Source organism: Photinus pyralis, unplaced genomic scaffold (genome assembly GCF_008802855.1).
Source record: "Photinus pyralis isolate 1611_PpyrPB1 unplaced genomic scaffold, Ppyr1.3 Ppyr1.4_LG6, whole genome shotgun sequence".
NCBI classification, from domain to species: Eukaryota; Metazoa; Arthropoda; class Insecta; order Coleoptera; family Lampyridae; genus Photinus; species Photinus pyralis.
The window spans coordinates 19,470,822-19,486,556 of record NW_022170663.1 but is presented as its reverse complement, the minus strand read 5'-3'; the positions used below and the strand labels follow the sequence as shown (position 1 = coordinate 19,486,556).

The 15,735-nt window shown below is 35.5% G+C and overlaps 1 long non-coding RNA gene across 1 annotated transcript; it reads left to right on the top strand.

Annotated features, from left to right (window-relative positions):
• The first annotated feature begins 271 nt into the window (after nt 1-271).
• Nucleotides 272-14,732, top strand: LOC116175152. The gene is made up of 2 exons (XR_004146255.1): nt 272-483; nt 13,538-14,732. It is a non-coding gene; the product is annotated as an uncharacterized LOC116175152 (long non-coding RNA).
• The last annotated feature ends 1,003 nt before the right edge of the window (nt 14,733-15,735 follow it).

The following is a 15,735-nucleotide window of genomic DNA, read 5'->3' as shown; positions in this document are numbered from 1 at the left end:
CTAATAGTGTGCATTGTAAGAATATACCACATTCTCATTAGATTTCGAACAGCTAAAGCGTTTCGGAATTAATGTCTGCATCACGACATGTTCATCCCACCCTTATCTACTAATTTAAATCCTCGTAATTAGAATTCTGCATACTTGCATTTCGTTGGCTCTCCTCGTTCAACCTGTCCTTTAGATATAGATCCTTCTCTATTTCTATATGCTAGTTCACATAAACAGTAATGCATTTGTATCCTAGAACGCGAATGCAGGAAGGATTGGCGAATGTGGAAACTGTGGGGAATGGGGGGAAGAATTGGAGCCTGGCCAGGCGTCGTTGCAGCGACAGTACGCACGAGGAGCTCGTCGCTCCTAGGTGCTCTACGACGCCGACGTCGAAGATGCGTTTCTGCGAAGAGTTTTAATTCTACCCTTATCTCTTATTTACGGACCTCGAAAAATGATATCACAGGAATAATGAAATATTGAAAAAAAGTAAGTACCCCATTTTTCCGTATTTCACAAAAAAATTGCATGCGCGGATTTCGGCGGCACTTTTATTAAACCTATTTTTAATAGCATTTTGTGAGGAGGAATAAACATCTATTAATAAATTTCAGGAACCTATCTAAAAATAGTTGATAATTAGATATATTCTTTAGTAAAATTTAACAACGACAGTTGACTAATAAATTAGGAGATGAAATTTAAAAGCGCGTTCCGTGACCCAATTCTTCCACTGTATAAATCTTGACATATTCCGCAGAGAAATTAAGTTTATTTTAAACTTTGTAATTTATTTCAGTTTAGTTCAGCTTCTCCGATTGTCACTGGAATGCTTGTTTATTTTAAACACTTTATTTTAGAATCGGTAACGTGAGTTTTTATTTAATTTATTTTAAGCGGAGCTTTTTTCACAAATTTCCGTTCGACGCGCCTAGAGATAAAACTAAATACAACTAAGCTTAGTCAATTTCCTACAACCAACTGTTTTCCGAAGTTTGGCAAATGGCAGGGTTGGCTCCGGGCATGTAAACATTATATGCACCCCAGTTGGCTCGAGGTGTGGGTGCTTTATGTGCCAACTGGAGTTCTCAATGGAAACGCATATTGGCAGTCGAGGTGCTGCTCCACTAAAAGAGAAACCTTGGCTCGGATAAATGAGGAAATCCCTAACTCACGCCAAATAACCACGTGCACTGATAAATATTTTGATTCCCGCCAAAACTCGGATAGATTCCCTATGGGAAACTGGGTTTGAGCCAAAACGGTTCGCTTTATTGTTTGTTTTTGTTTCAATTTCCTCTAATTTAGATTAGCTCTGAGGATATAAAATATTTGGCTATAACTCATTCGGTTTCATCCACTGTTCAATTCCTTTTATCCATCCCGCATGCTTGTAAAACTTGAAGATGCCGATGAAAATCAATTTTATGTTATTGAGTTATGGATAACAAATACAGCCAATTCGGTTGTTTATTTATTATTATTTCCATTCAAAATTGATACAAAGAAAAACTATACAACAAGATTTATTGCTGTAATCTACGCATTGCAGATATTTGCTGAATTATGATTCCGACTTGGCCCTCTTAATTTTTTATTTCGGATAAAACGCTCGACTACCCCCTGCGGGCTGCTGATCTAAATCTGTCGCTAGGATGATAACATAATTAAATTCTTCTACCGCATAGTGTCTCTTACCTGTCACTACCCCTTTAGTCAGTAGAATAATTTCAAAATGCTTAGCGTTGTTTAGAATTTATCTCTTGTAAAGGTTGGTTAACCGAACAACTTGAAACTTTAAAGTATCAAGAGTTTTTCAAAGTGCACTCCATTATTAAGTTAAACGACTCGATAAGAAGAACTACAACGTCGGAAGATTAAAATCAATGTGATTAATCATGGAGTCTTCCAGTAGCTCTCCTAGCATTACGACTATTTCTCTCACGTGATTTATTTTACAATATTGGAACGGCGTTTTGAGCAATGCAGTACTGTAAATTCAAAATATTTTCTGCCTCATAATTTCTTCCACACTCAAACCTACAAAGCTCTGAACTTACAGGGCCTTATTCGTATTTGCTGAGTATGTGTGGTTTTAATATGGATCCCCAGCCCTTTATCGCATATTATACCGTGATATAAGCGAAATACATATCATACTTTTACTTATTTATCGCGCAGACGTTTTCTTTCCAAAATCTGGCTTTTTTAATATTGTCTACCTATCCAATCTAACGATCCTTAAAAAAGGTTGTGAGTTATATCGCGTCTATGAAGAACTTATTGGCTCGGTTGATAGTAACACGTTTGGAAATTAGTCGGCTAGAAATTTACTTATCAACAATGAAGTACTAGAAAGCACGAATTATTCTTAAAAAAAGCTGCTGTACAAGCAAAATATACTGAAGAGGCTTCTAAACGTCCCATGTATTTTTTGTTTGAACTGTACACTGCTTTAGTTGTGGACAACCCAACGTGATCAAGGCGTAATCTAAAATTGCACGGGAAAAAGACGTCCGGAACAATAAGTGATCGAGGTATCGTTCTGGAAAATTACTGGCCGTTGGTATGACATCATTGGTATGACAAGTTCTCATATGACTAGTTCTCATATAGCCGATTTTTCGACTATAATGGCACCACTTTGGGAACGTCAGTAAATTTTCCAGATATAAATGTATAACATTACAAACGGTACTCGAATTGTTTTACACCGGCAACCAAACAATACCCGATACTCGGCACTGAATAGCTCGCATACCACTCAGCTACTGTGGCCACTCTTCTACAAATTGTACTACCTGAACACCTTTTCGAGCGGCGGAATACATGTTGCTGCTTCGTTGATACATTTTGAAGGATTGAGATCGAGAACTGTGAAATAACTAAGCGCAAGGCCAAGATTTGAGAACAATTGGCGCAATGTAAATTTCCCTATGGCTCATTTTAAATAACTCAACGCCTTTACATTGCGTTATGCTAGGTGTGTACTTTCTATGGCCCATCTTTAAAAAACACCCTGTATATCTTCGCTATTAAGTTACTTTGAGGGGATTATTTTTCTCCAGAATCACAAAATGTGAAAGGGTAAAACCTTAAGTAGAACTAGAGGTTTTATTGAAGATTGGGGTACGTCCACTCTGATTTGTCTCGAATTTTGTAAAAAATTCAAATGTCGAGATGGAACAGCTATGAACAGGTGTAAAAAATTCTGATCTCGACAAATCTCATATCGAGGGTCCTTTGACCATAAAAATAACGAATTCAATATTATTTATTACTTTGAGGAGGCCAAACCAAACTCTCCAATTGGTCCCAGATTATACTGCGCCTCCTCGTTAATTTTCTTCTTTCCTATCATAAGGCACTGAGGCTATATATGCGTTGGTTTTTTGGTGTGTCTTTTCCCATTTTAGGATCACGTCCAAAAAACTAAGGGCCACCACCAAACAAAAAATCGCTATTGTAATGTTGACGCCGATAATGTACACTGTACGCTCATGAAATATAAATAATCACCCTCAAGAACGTCAATTTCGCTTATTTAAAACCTTTTCCCTCTCCTCACTTTCGTCCATTCCACCTTAACAAAATAATGCGCGCCTTCGAAAAATCAAACTGCACCTCTGTTTTCTAGCCAGCGATAACACGTACTAATTACTTTGCAACGATAAGAAAACTTCTTATCTACGACCGGAGAAAAACATGAGATAAACTTTTACAATTAATACTACGCAAATAATTTTCAGATGTTTAAATCTAATCGCACAGCATATAATCCTAAATTTACAATTACCAAAACAAAATAAACAAAAGAATTATTTGAAGGAAATCAAACATCATTAATTCTAATACAAAACATTTACCTCGAAATCAAATAATATGATCGACATTGCGTTTAAACACAACCACATTTAACTTTAACAATAATTGAAATTCATATACAGGGTGTCCCATCGTTATTACAGGTGCCGAATCCAAATAAAACGTTCGCATGGCGTAGTTTACACAACAATACATAAATAGTGTATCCAGAAAATTTCATAAAATGCTTTGGTCTTCCAAATGAAAGTTATTTTTGATAATTATTTTGGGAATTTTTCTTAATTTCATTATTTCTTTGTAGTTTTTAAGTCCTTGTTTTATTTACTATGTAAAGGTTTACAAATGGCATACTATTTTTTGTACTCCGTGGACTAAATCCACGTGTCTTGAGACGAAAAGTGACACTTTTTCTTTCGGAGTAAGAGTAACGCTACGGGGGACGGAAAATGACAGTACACATTGAAATGTTAAACACAACTTAATGATTAATGGTTATCTTTGTATGTACTTGGTTTTTGGACCATATTTTATGCTTATTTATACCGTTTTCCATATATCTTTTTGAATTTGGAAGGCTTATTCTGCAGAGATTTCTGCGCCGCCGCCGGCGCCGGTTTTAACAAGAATCTTTAAATTAAAGTAACAAGTAACAAGTACGGTCACAAGAAAAAAAGCTGAAGATTTGGGCATGAGAAAACTACACGATATCCGACTCTACGTCGGGATAAAAACCGGCGAACAAAAAGTTGTGAAGAGCGCTGGGACGTTTTGGAAAATGATGAGGAATGTATTTAGTACATTTTTATAGACCACGAAACGTGAATCCCTCCCAAAAAACGGAAATCAATGCAGTAGGTCTATAAAAGCTCTCTACTCTCGAAAAGTCTTCGTCTGGAAAATCGGTAAAGATTTTTTTTGGAACTGTGAGGGTTGCCTACACATGGCAAAAGGAATCGATTAATGCTTGAATAATGGAAGCAAAATGAATGAACTCAAGGCCAACAACAGCAGGAACCACATAGCTCCCTATGATAAAGGCATTATCGTTAACCGTCGCTTCATAGTATTACGACATCCATCACATAGCACAGATTTCAAACCATGCGACTTATTTTTGCTCAAACATCTAAAAAATAAACTCAGGGATTGCAAATTTGCCTCAAATGTCTTGAAAAGCGCAGTAGCGTCGCGACTCTTTTTAAATAGAGTGGAACAACTGAAGAAACGCTGGTCTAGTTGTACTAGTGTAGATAGTAGTTACGTAGAGGAACACATTTTTTCAAGTTTTATACGGTTTCCTTGAAAATTTAAAAAAAATTCCCTCGTAATTGCAAAAATCGAATGGGCTTTTTTACTACTTACATTTTTTATCGCCACTTGAAATTTAAATTATTTTTCTAGAATGTCACTAATTTTATCCTCTTTACGCTTTTATGATCGCCTGTAAATTTGTTTTCCTTTTCCCAATTCGTACTCACGTCTGAAATAGACTTTCCTGTTTCATGGAGCGGAAAGTGGTAGTTCATTTTTTACCTGCCCTGATTCTCACTTTCTTATCTATTCCAATGTGATATTCATGAAAAATATTGTTCAAATCGAACTCAGTTTTTATTTCTCTAGTAATTTGCTTTACTAAGCGGATCCAATAAAAAAGCAATTTAGATTTACACAGATAAAATTGTCACAATAGTTACAACGTCTGGAAAATGTCGTCTCCCGTCGGCTTTCGGATGGACGATTTTGACTGTACAATGGAAATCTTTATACGATTATCAGACGTCGGCTGGACCGAAGGTAAGTAAACGGCTACTCCCTTGAAATTGTAGACTTAGGGTAAAATTTTGTAAGATATCGAAACGTTTAGGGTTACTTCCACCAAATAAAATCTGATTGCCTTTTCAATACTTGAACTTCCGTAAGTTTTGGAAACACCACTTCTGATACAACGGAAAAACTCTCTGGTAACTTTCGGTACCAATACTGGTCGCTTTCAAACATAAAACGCGAATCCTTCATGTTCTCAAAAAATAAACACCTTTCTTAGTTACTGAGTAATTTTTTCACGCCCAGAAGGATGAATTATCTTTCAAAACGAATTCCAAACCCCATGCCTTTCACAAAATGCATGTTTAGCAGTTTCCACGGTACGAGTTTATCCCATGTTGAGCTAAGAGATGTGATATCATTTCTCTATAATATATCTACGACCAGAAATAATTCTACTTTAGGTATTTTTTCTAAAAACTTAAATTTAAAACAAAAACCATGAGTGTTTTTGCAATACGGCCGTTACGGCCGTCCCCTCTTTCACTTTTTTAGGGCCTCGTTAAACTACCCTTAAATGGTACGATAGGTACGCTTTTGAACTTCTGAGAAAGCGCGCGTAAACATTTGATTGACTTGATTTAACGATACTCGCACAACAAAACATGTAACCATTGTATGTTATATACAATGGTATAACCAAGATCTTGACACTTTTCTCCGTGAAAGATAACAGTCGACGAGTGGATTACAGTTAATTAAATAAATTCTTTGTGGTGAAAGTATTTATCGTAAGGGTCTCATAAACGAGCAACTCTCGGTTCATTAATAAAAAAAGTCTAAAAGTGTCACGAAGGCGAAAAGAGTGCTTTGCTATAATTAATTCGTCGAAATTCGATGAATTTTCTCAGAAGTCTATGCCACCTGAAAAAATATTAGTCATCTAAATATAGAAAACTAAACAAAATTAACTTCTCCATTGTCTACGAAGCAACTATTTCATTTTAACCCAGATTGTAACTTAATAATCGTCCTCTCTTGTTTACTAAAGTATCAAGAATACATTTTCTATTTCTGGATCACTTTAATTTTTTCATAAATTATTGTATAACATCTAAATCGAACCTTAACTGCTATTCTGTGCTGTCATCGTAAGCATTTACACAATTTGATTTGTGTACAGTCTTTTTTTAAAGGATAGTATTCAATTTCTAATTGGCTATATTATTTTTTTACGTAAACATAAACTGTCATGTGTTATAATTGTAGGTATTAAATGTATATTTAGGATTCTTTACTATCTTGAGGCTGAGGAATGCGAAGCTTACATTTTATATAAACTTTTCACACAACTTTGTTAAACCCGTGTCTGCACATATTAATTATAACAAAAATGACGAACTGCATCTTCAATAAAACAAATAGGGCTAACTTTCCGTAATTTAGCTTAAAACGCCCTTTAGCCGTCGCGAAACCTGCAGCAGCCGCGTTTGCTCGTTGCCTTTTTTTTTTTTTTAATTTAATTAAGGCTATTCGGGATCTAGCCCATGGGCCTTATTATCTGATTGGTTTGAATGTTTATTTTATCGCGAATAAGATGGGATTTCAGGAATATGAGTAAACAGGGGCACAAAATTTCACATTGTGGTGTCCCTCACAATGACTTCTTTCAAGACACAAAACACAGACTCAGACCTCGGTTGCATAGGAGGGCAAACAATGGATGGTCACAAACGGACGCGAAGTATATATTTTTAAATTCTTAATTTACTATTCTTTAAAAAGTTCAGTAAGCTTCTACATATTGGCTCTTTATCAAGTGCCAGGAGGGAGATTAGTTCTATGGGAAAAGACACGCCATGCGATTGTAATTCATTTAGTAATGTTTTCGTAGCTATAGTGTTATTGGGACATGCAAAAAATATGTGGTTCAAATCTCCAATTTCGTATCCACATGAACATTGCGACGTAGGTTTTAAATTAATTTTATGCAAATGAGCTGGGTAGCTCCCATGCCCAAACTTCAATCTAGCTATCTCGGTACATTCCCAACGATTTAATGCAGAATTTTTGTCATACCATGGCCTGGAGTAAACCGTGGGGTGTATTTTAGCATATTGTGTACTTATATTTAAAAAACGCCACTTCTACCATAAAATAAACTTCTTTTTTAAAAAATGTTCAAATATGTAGCTCACCAACTGTGGAACGTAACAATATTTATCTCCTCATTATCACCCTCAAAGCACGTGCGTTAATTAATTTTCGCTTGATAAGACCACTTATCGCAAAGGACCAGATGTGTCTCATTTCTCACACCTCATCTGAATTCAATAAATTACAAACAAAAATTCTACAATTACACATTACCAAAAATTCGAAATGGAAAAACACCACTGAGATTCAAATTGAAATGAAACGAATTTGATTTATTAAACTGAAATATGTACTCTCATATACAGGATGTCCGGTCATTATTTGTTGTGTTTAGGCCGAAATAACGTCTATTTTCGTGTATGGTTCATGTGTGTAAATTTTGTCTTGAATTTAACCTATTATATAAGAACAAAAAATAATTCATAAATATGGATACGTCTGGAGAATGTGATGTAATCCAAATGTTGCGAACGAAGTGTCATAGCGGAACCAGAGGCGGAAACAGAGAAGATATTTTTTGCGGAATCGGTAGCAGACACGGAAGCAAAAACGGAAGTGTGGATACTATTATAAATTTGATAAAGACTAGAATAATTAGTCATAACAGTTTAGTTTAGTAAACTATGCGATAAAACGCACGGATTGATGGGATGCAGAAAGGACGCGACAAATCGGCGCAAGGACAAAAGGGCGCGGAACAAATGGGCGTGGGGACATAAGGGCGCGAGTACATATGGGTGCGATCTCTAAAAAAATATATTGTAGTTAGTTTGTGTTGATATTTTGTATCAACAGTCATTACACATATGGCGTTGGAGATACCAAAAACATAATACACAATGCCAAAAGTTGGGTCACACCTTTTATATCACTTTTACTGCTCCTTCTACGTTTTTAGCGTCTAGTTGTTTAAGCGAAACTGTTTTCTTTTCTCATAATCGCTCACTCGATGTCCAACTATTAAAAGAGAATGGGTGGACCGATTGCGATGAAATTTTGCAGATGGATTCTTTATCAAATTTGTAGATAGGAGTTCGCGAATTGCCCATATCGCCCAAAAATAAGCAGTGCCCTTTTGACACTTCCGTTAGTTATGCACCGAATTGCGCGAATTTCAAAATATGCATGCCGACATCACGTGATAGGCATAGCCAACATTTGGGTTTGATAAATTCAAAAGTCACAGTGGCTTTTTGAATTCTCAGCCATTTATTAAAATATTTAAAAGAGAACATCTTCAATCGACCACATCGGGTGGAGAACCCGAATAAATGACTTAAAGAGACACATACGGTCTATGTTCCAATCGTCGCGAACCAGCCCAGATTTTTCGTTATCTGCAGTATTTAACGAAACACCACCTCCACTAAACAACAAAACTCTTTTCAGTGTTTAGAAATAATGCGCCAATTACAATAAGCATTGATAACTCCAGCTGCGAAGGAAAGCGCTCTCACTTATTCCCAAAATGATGCGCACAACTTTAGCCACCTGCATCTCTTGTTATGTGTACCAAAACACGTCCGTACATTAAATTACGTCCGATAACACTCCTTATCGCAAAACAACCAAGATGAAACCATTTTAATTTATTAATCATAATAATTTTACATTTTAACACGAAAATTCACGTTTTACAAATAAACTTTGCGCAGTTACCTAAATTATAAAAACAAAAATAACACTACAGAAATACAAAATCGAATGAAATAAACCAATTCTATGCTTATACCTAAATAATTCCCTCGAATTACTTTAAAAGATTGAAGTGTCTCATATACAGGGTGTCCTGTCCTGTTGTAAACAAGTAGGTTTTGTATTTTTGTTTTATTTCATCGTTCAAAAACCTCAGTATTGTGCCAATTAGTTAACAAGTCGTTTCATTAGTTGGAAGAATACTGAATTTTTAGATGGTAAAAAAGCGTTTTTTCGAATTCAATTTAGCCCCGTTTAACAAATGAAGTGCTAGCTTTGAATTGAATCTTAGTTTCATTTTTTGGGTTAACCTTACCGAAGCACTTTTATATTAACTTAGAATTTTTGTTTTTTTAAAATAACCATCTGAACCGAATTCTCAAGTTTTCTTAACAAAATTTTAATCAGCACATATAACAGCAAAACTTCTTACCCAAACTCCATCTTCAAATTACCAACGCAACGGCACTCGACAGATTATACCAATTAACTTTGAAATTCGCTTTCTAAAATATAAATTTTAATTATAATTTAGATTCACTTACTGTTTGCGAAATTTAATTAACTAGGTACTCTACTTTACAATTACTACATTCTTAAACATAATTTACTAATGTGAATTGCAATTGGGATTTATAATTCTTGAAAAGTTTTACTCTTTAAGATTGTTTCTCCACAGTACGCGAAAACCGAAACGATGTCTTTATCTTAAATGAAACAATTCGTAGGTACCTACATATTTTATAATTCTATCCTTAGTCCGGTAGTCGTCATTGCTATGATAAATGGGAAATTACATAAAAAAAATTAGAAAATGGTCAAAATCCACATTTTGGTCAGCATTTTTCCCATCGAATCTAGTTTTGAGATATATCCAGATATTTCGGTGTGTTTTGAGACATTTCCGATGGAATTTTCTAAGCACTTTAGGAGAACATATTTTTTTTGGGCAGTTATGTTTAAAATCATAAATCGCGCGAGAGACGTAAAAAATAGCAAGCTTAGGTTTTGCCTTCACGATCGTTTCCATAGAAACAGAATTGTCATATGTTTTGAACATGATTGTATATCATGCATTTTAAATAAGAATGACCGATGTCATTAGAATGCACTGTCATTTGTTTCACTTTATCTACCCTTGCGATTAAAGAACGGCTTAGCCTACTCATTCAAACCTATTAAAATAACAATTTAACATAATATGCTATAAAATAAAGAAAAGTAATTGTCGATAGACTGGAGATATTTGTGACAACGAATCATAATAAATGTAATGAATTACTAATCAGTCCGGAAGACGGGTTTTAATAAGCCTAAAGGAAACCTAAAAAGAATTCAACAAGGGAAGCTAGAGTACGAAAATTTTCTTTCAATCGTTTCATTTAAAGTGTCATTCTAATCAAATGTCAAACAGTGCCTAGTAACCATTGCCCTATATACTCGTAACTGGAAGGGAAACAAGCATATTATTAGTGAAGCCAAACAAGTGGTGGTATATTTATCTCTCTCGCACTAGTAACATTAAATTCATTGACATAATTTTTCTATTTCACTTAAATTCATACAGTTTTATTTTCTGCTTCTATCAGGTGTGCTAATAAACAAACTGGGCGCGATGAGAGTGACTGAAATAGTCATCCACCAACTCATTCTATCGCCCGGCTTCAAAGGTATGCATTTGTCGCCTATACCGGTTTCCCTTCCATGTTACATTGCTTACATTGTTTGGCTCTCACAACAAACCTGAGTACCTCCCCTCATGATCATAACAATTTGTTTCAATCTCAGAAATTTTCCTCTCGTCATTCTCCGGAGATGTATATATTTTAAATTAAATTTAATAATAATTAAATTTAAGCTACAAGGAATGTAAGTAGTGCATTAAGCTTTGAGGAAGTTTATAATATTCTAAAGCGACAGGAATAGAAGAAATCTGACTTGAAAACTCTATCGGTGTCGCACAATGGATTCGAATAAACCAGAATTAATTGATTGACAATGGCAAATATTTATTCCGACCGTGAAAAAAAGTTAAAACAAAATGCCTTAAAGAACGAAAAGCTTGCAAAGCTTGTTTAGACGGTTTAGGCGGTCGATATGTAAAATAAGAAGTACTAAAATTGGTTACAGTCTTTTTCTTACTAATTCAAATAATCTGGTTGTACAAGATTTTCGATATAAGGCGCATACTTAACTCAAACACACGCTGACAGTTTTTGTACTTCATTTTGCTTTATAACACAGAATTAAATGACAAACAAGACTGGTTTAATAAATAAGATGAATTCGGTAGCTGTTCGGACGGTAGAAACTTTTAAACAAAGTAGAACCTTAACAAAAGTTCTCTCTGTACTTCTTCCTTTTTCAACAAAACTTTTTCGGTACCTAATCGAACATGCGTTAAACTTTTTACACAATTTTGGTAAACTTTGTTCTGCACAGATTTATTAAAAAAAATGACGTACTGCGTCTTCATAAAAACAAATATGGTTGACTACTCGTCATTTAGCGTAAGAGACGCGTATACGGACTTTTTGACTCCGCCGTTTCGACCCGGGTTTTTTGCCTCCACCGATTTGACCCCAGGTACGCTTTACCCTAGTCGGTTTGACCCTAAGCCGTTTTACCCCCATGTCGATTATTGCTTTATAGCGGTAAGTAATTAGCATTGAAAACCTTATCTGTAATGTGGTTTCAAATCGAATTTGAATGGTATACTTTGTGAACTACTCGTTAATTTGTACGAGTAATTACTTAATGATGCAGTCAAAGGAAGGCTTCCTAATAAATATGCGATGGTAAAGGTAATTCAGCGAAAGAAGCTCCGCGTCGAACCTGCTCCTCCACAGCCGTTAAATCTGCCTGCATAGTAATTCTACACAATTATCAAATATCGAAGAAGAACAATTTCTTGTGTTTGATTCTGGTGTGGGCGATGCTACCCATCTGTATATTGGCGGTGTGAAACCAACTGGGGGCAAACCGTGGCTTCGGACAAATCCGGCGGGGTCAAAACGGCAGGGTTAAAGCGCCGATGTCAAATCGTAATGTACCCTAAACGCCGTCGAGAAAACTAGCGTTGTCTCCAGTATTTAAGGAATCACTACGTCCACCAATAAATAAACTCCCTTCTTTTAGGATTTTCAAATAAATCGGCAATCAACGACGAAACGCGCTAAACGTCCCCACTTCTCCAAAATGAAACGCTCAATACTTCAAAACACTGTCTTCTTAACAGCGATAAAAAATGTACGTTAACTAATTTTTACCTGATAAAACTCCTTATCGCAACAACCAGATAAAACTTTTATAAAGCACGAACATTTTTGCCTCGAAAATGTGCCTCTTTATACCAGAATCAGTACGTATGGTCAATTCTGGGGTGGAATATTGAGAATACGTTGACAGAAAGAAAAATTAAAAAAATTAATGAAAAGCCTCATAAATCCCCATAATGCTCACATGAAGAGTCCAGTTCCCTTGCAAAAGAGAAGGTATGGAAGTAAAAAAAAGAAAGATTTTGTAGGTTCAAAATATTAGCATTGACGTCACCGGGCAGCTTCTACGACTGAATCCACCTAAGTAGACGTGAAAAATCAACGGCGTGTGACATTTGATAAAATTCTGGCTTTCGTGCTTTGTCACAAACCACTAAACGTTCATTTTAATTAGGAACGTTTCATGATTCTCTAGTATTCGTACTTATTTCTGTAACGTCTTGCAACACTAACTAACGGGTTTTATTAATAACGTAGACAGCACGTGTCTCTTCTTATTTATTTCACTTATTTTATCAAATTCTTCAGGTATACTTCGTAAAAGCTTAGACAAAGCGGTGCGCTTTAGCTCGGAATGCGCTTTACTCCAAATCGTCTTCACGCAAACATTGCCAACTGGTTCTTTTTAAAATAATAGAAGAGTAATTATTTAACACATGGCTTCCTTTTATTTGACCTATGGCGTCGTATAGACTAGTAGGACAGGAATAGTTTTAGCTAATCTATTATTAGATACTTTACGTGTCACCGTACGGACCGCTCTTTGAAATGCGAAAGCGCGACGATATCTGTCCGAATTAATCACCCAGCTTTTTTGTTTCCAGGGGATCCAGAAGTGAAGAACACGAACTTGGGAAGTTGAAGACGCCGGGACGGTGAAGTCTTAAAATGACCTGAAGATTTCATTGCCCCTTGCCGAATGCTCGCCCCTGATCAAGACGCGCAAGCTGCCCACGTTTGTAGTTCAATGAGCGCGAAGAAACTTGAACTTTCAGCTTATGTGTCCAGCTGATTTTTGAAGTTTTAATAGCCGTTCCTGTACTTCGGTTGTGGACTAGGCGATTATATAATGTTAAGCGCATTTGTATATAAAGGAAAGTTAACTGTAGATTAGAGTTGTCGCTAGTCCAAACCGGGGACTATCAATTTTGGAGGTCCCAAGTTAGTCAGTAGAAGCTTTGTGAACTAACCAGCAAAAGCGCTACGTTATTAAAAAAACTCTCTGATTTGTTTTTTATAGAATAGATATGAGTTCTATTAAATAATATTAGTAATAGTGTCGGTAAGGGTTAATACTAGTAAAAATTATTTTCAATACAAGCGTGAATAAGAGTATTATTTAACTATGCATATTATTTGATAAGAATATTTACAAGTTGCGTACCTTTCATATACTCCTGTGAAGTCCATTACCAATGGACTGGCAAAGAAAGCATCCACTGTTGCGTGAGGTATACTCCAAAAGTCCATACGATCGGCCTAGATCATCCAATTTACACAAAAGAGGTGCATAAAAATCTAGCTTAATAGATATACAATTTACTTATAGATTTAAATATATTATCTTATTATACAAATAGAACAGTTGACACCACCTATAGAGTGGTATGTTTACAAATTGTGCAATAATTACATGGGTTTGGCTGTGGTTGTTATATATTTTTAGTGACTATTTAGTTAACGGTAAAATTTTGATGTGTAAATAACCGGAACGCGTACCTTTAGACACTGGCATTTTTTTGTTTTGAAACAGTACAAGTAACAAACACACTCAAATCTGTAAGGTTGGGCTAGTGATATCTACAATAGCTGTGTAGTTATAGCACCCTCTATACAAGGGAAAAAATTTAAATATATTCTATAGTTAGTGGCCTTTCAGGACTATATTTACACCATACGCATGGCTCAATTTATGTACTATATCAAACGATTGATTCTAATTATTACAAAAATTAGAGTATTCTCTGCTCTTTATACATTGTATTATGCGATATTATAGGAATAAAATGGTTTGAGGAAGCGTCGTTTTTAATAAACTTTCAGGACATTTTGCAACTTCATGCAAGTAGAGATGTTACCGATTTGCAGTGACATACGAAACGTAATCGACTTTTCACCCTTGCTCCTCGTTAACAATTCAATGTTTCAGCGCCTTGTCGTCTAAAAAATCAATGTTTCGTTGTCCAAAATTTGACATAGTTCACGCAATCCTGAGACTACGCAGGATGTCCACGTATTCTGATTTTTATCAAACTTGTATCATTCATTCCTTGAAAACCGAAACAACTGCAAGTGCCGCCGTATCTTTTTTTTTGCAAAAATGTCTACTTTCACACATGATGCTACAGCTCTTGATTAAGTAGTTATAGCCGATGCTACAACCGTCACCACGCAAATTCAAAGCTGTGTACTGAAACCCACTTTAAGATCTTAGACTACTACACGTGAAGTGTGGGTAGAAGCATAGAGGAAATACAATTTACTCTTTACTGGTAGAGGGAATGTATCAAAGCTGCTACTTTTATTCAAAGTATATAATACGTTATATACTTATTGTTTATTTTGTTGAGCAAAAATGATATGAAATGGGATAGGCAACACACAATACCTATTGAAATTAATACCCGACTTAAGCTCTACCTACAGCTTAAGACTAAACTTGAGATCCAAGTCGGTCTTAAATTGTTCCACCAGTCACAAACATTTCTCAAGCTTGCCTTAAACGTAAGACGCCAAAATCCACAACTAATCCTAAGTATTATATTAAATTCGCTTCGATTCCTTTTGCAAATTCTAAAAGAAAATTATGTATTTAATGGGTCCAAAAGTTCCTTAAAAAATGTTACAAATATTGGTTTCGGCTATCAAAACGATAATCCAAAAAAAGGTTTAATGGAGCTACCCGATATTGCGTCGATATGTAAAAAATATGCAATCTGCGATTGGACGCCAATGTGTCTTTTTGGATGAAGCGTGAGTATTTGAAAATAGAATATGTAAATCATGGCAAGACGAAAGTGCA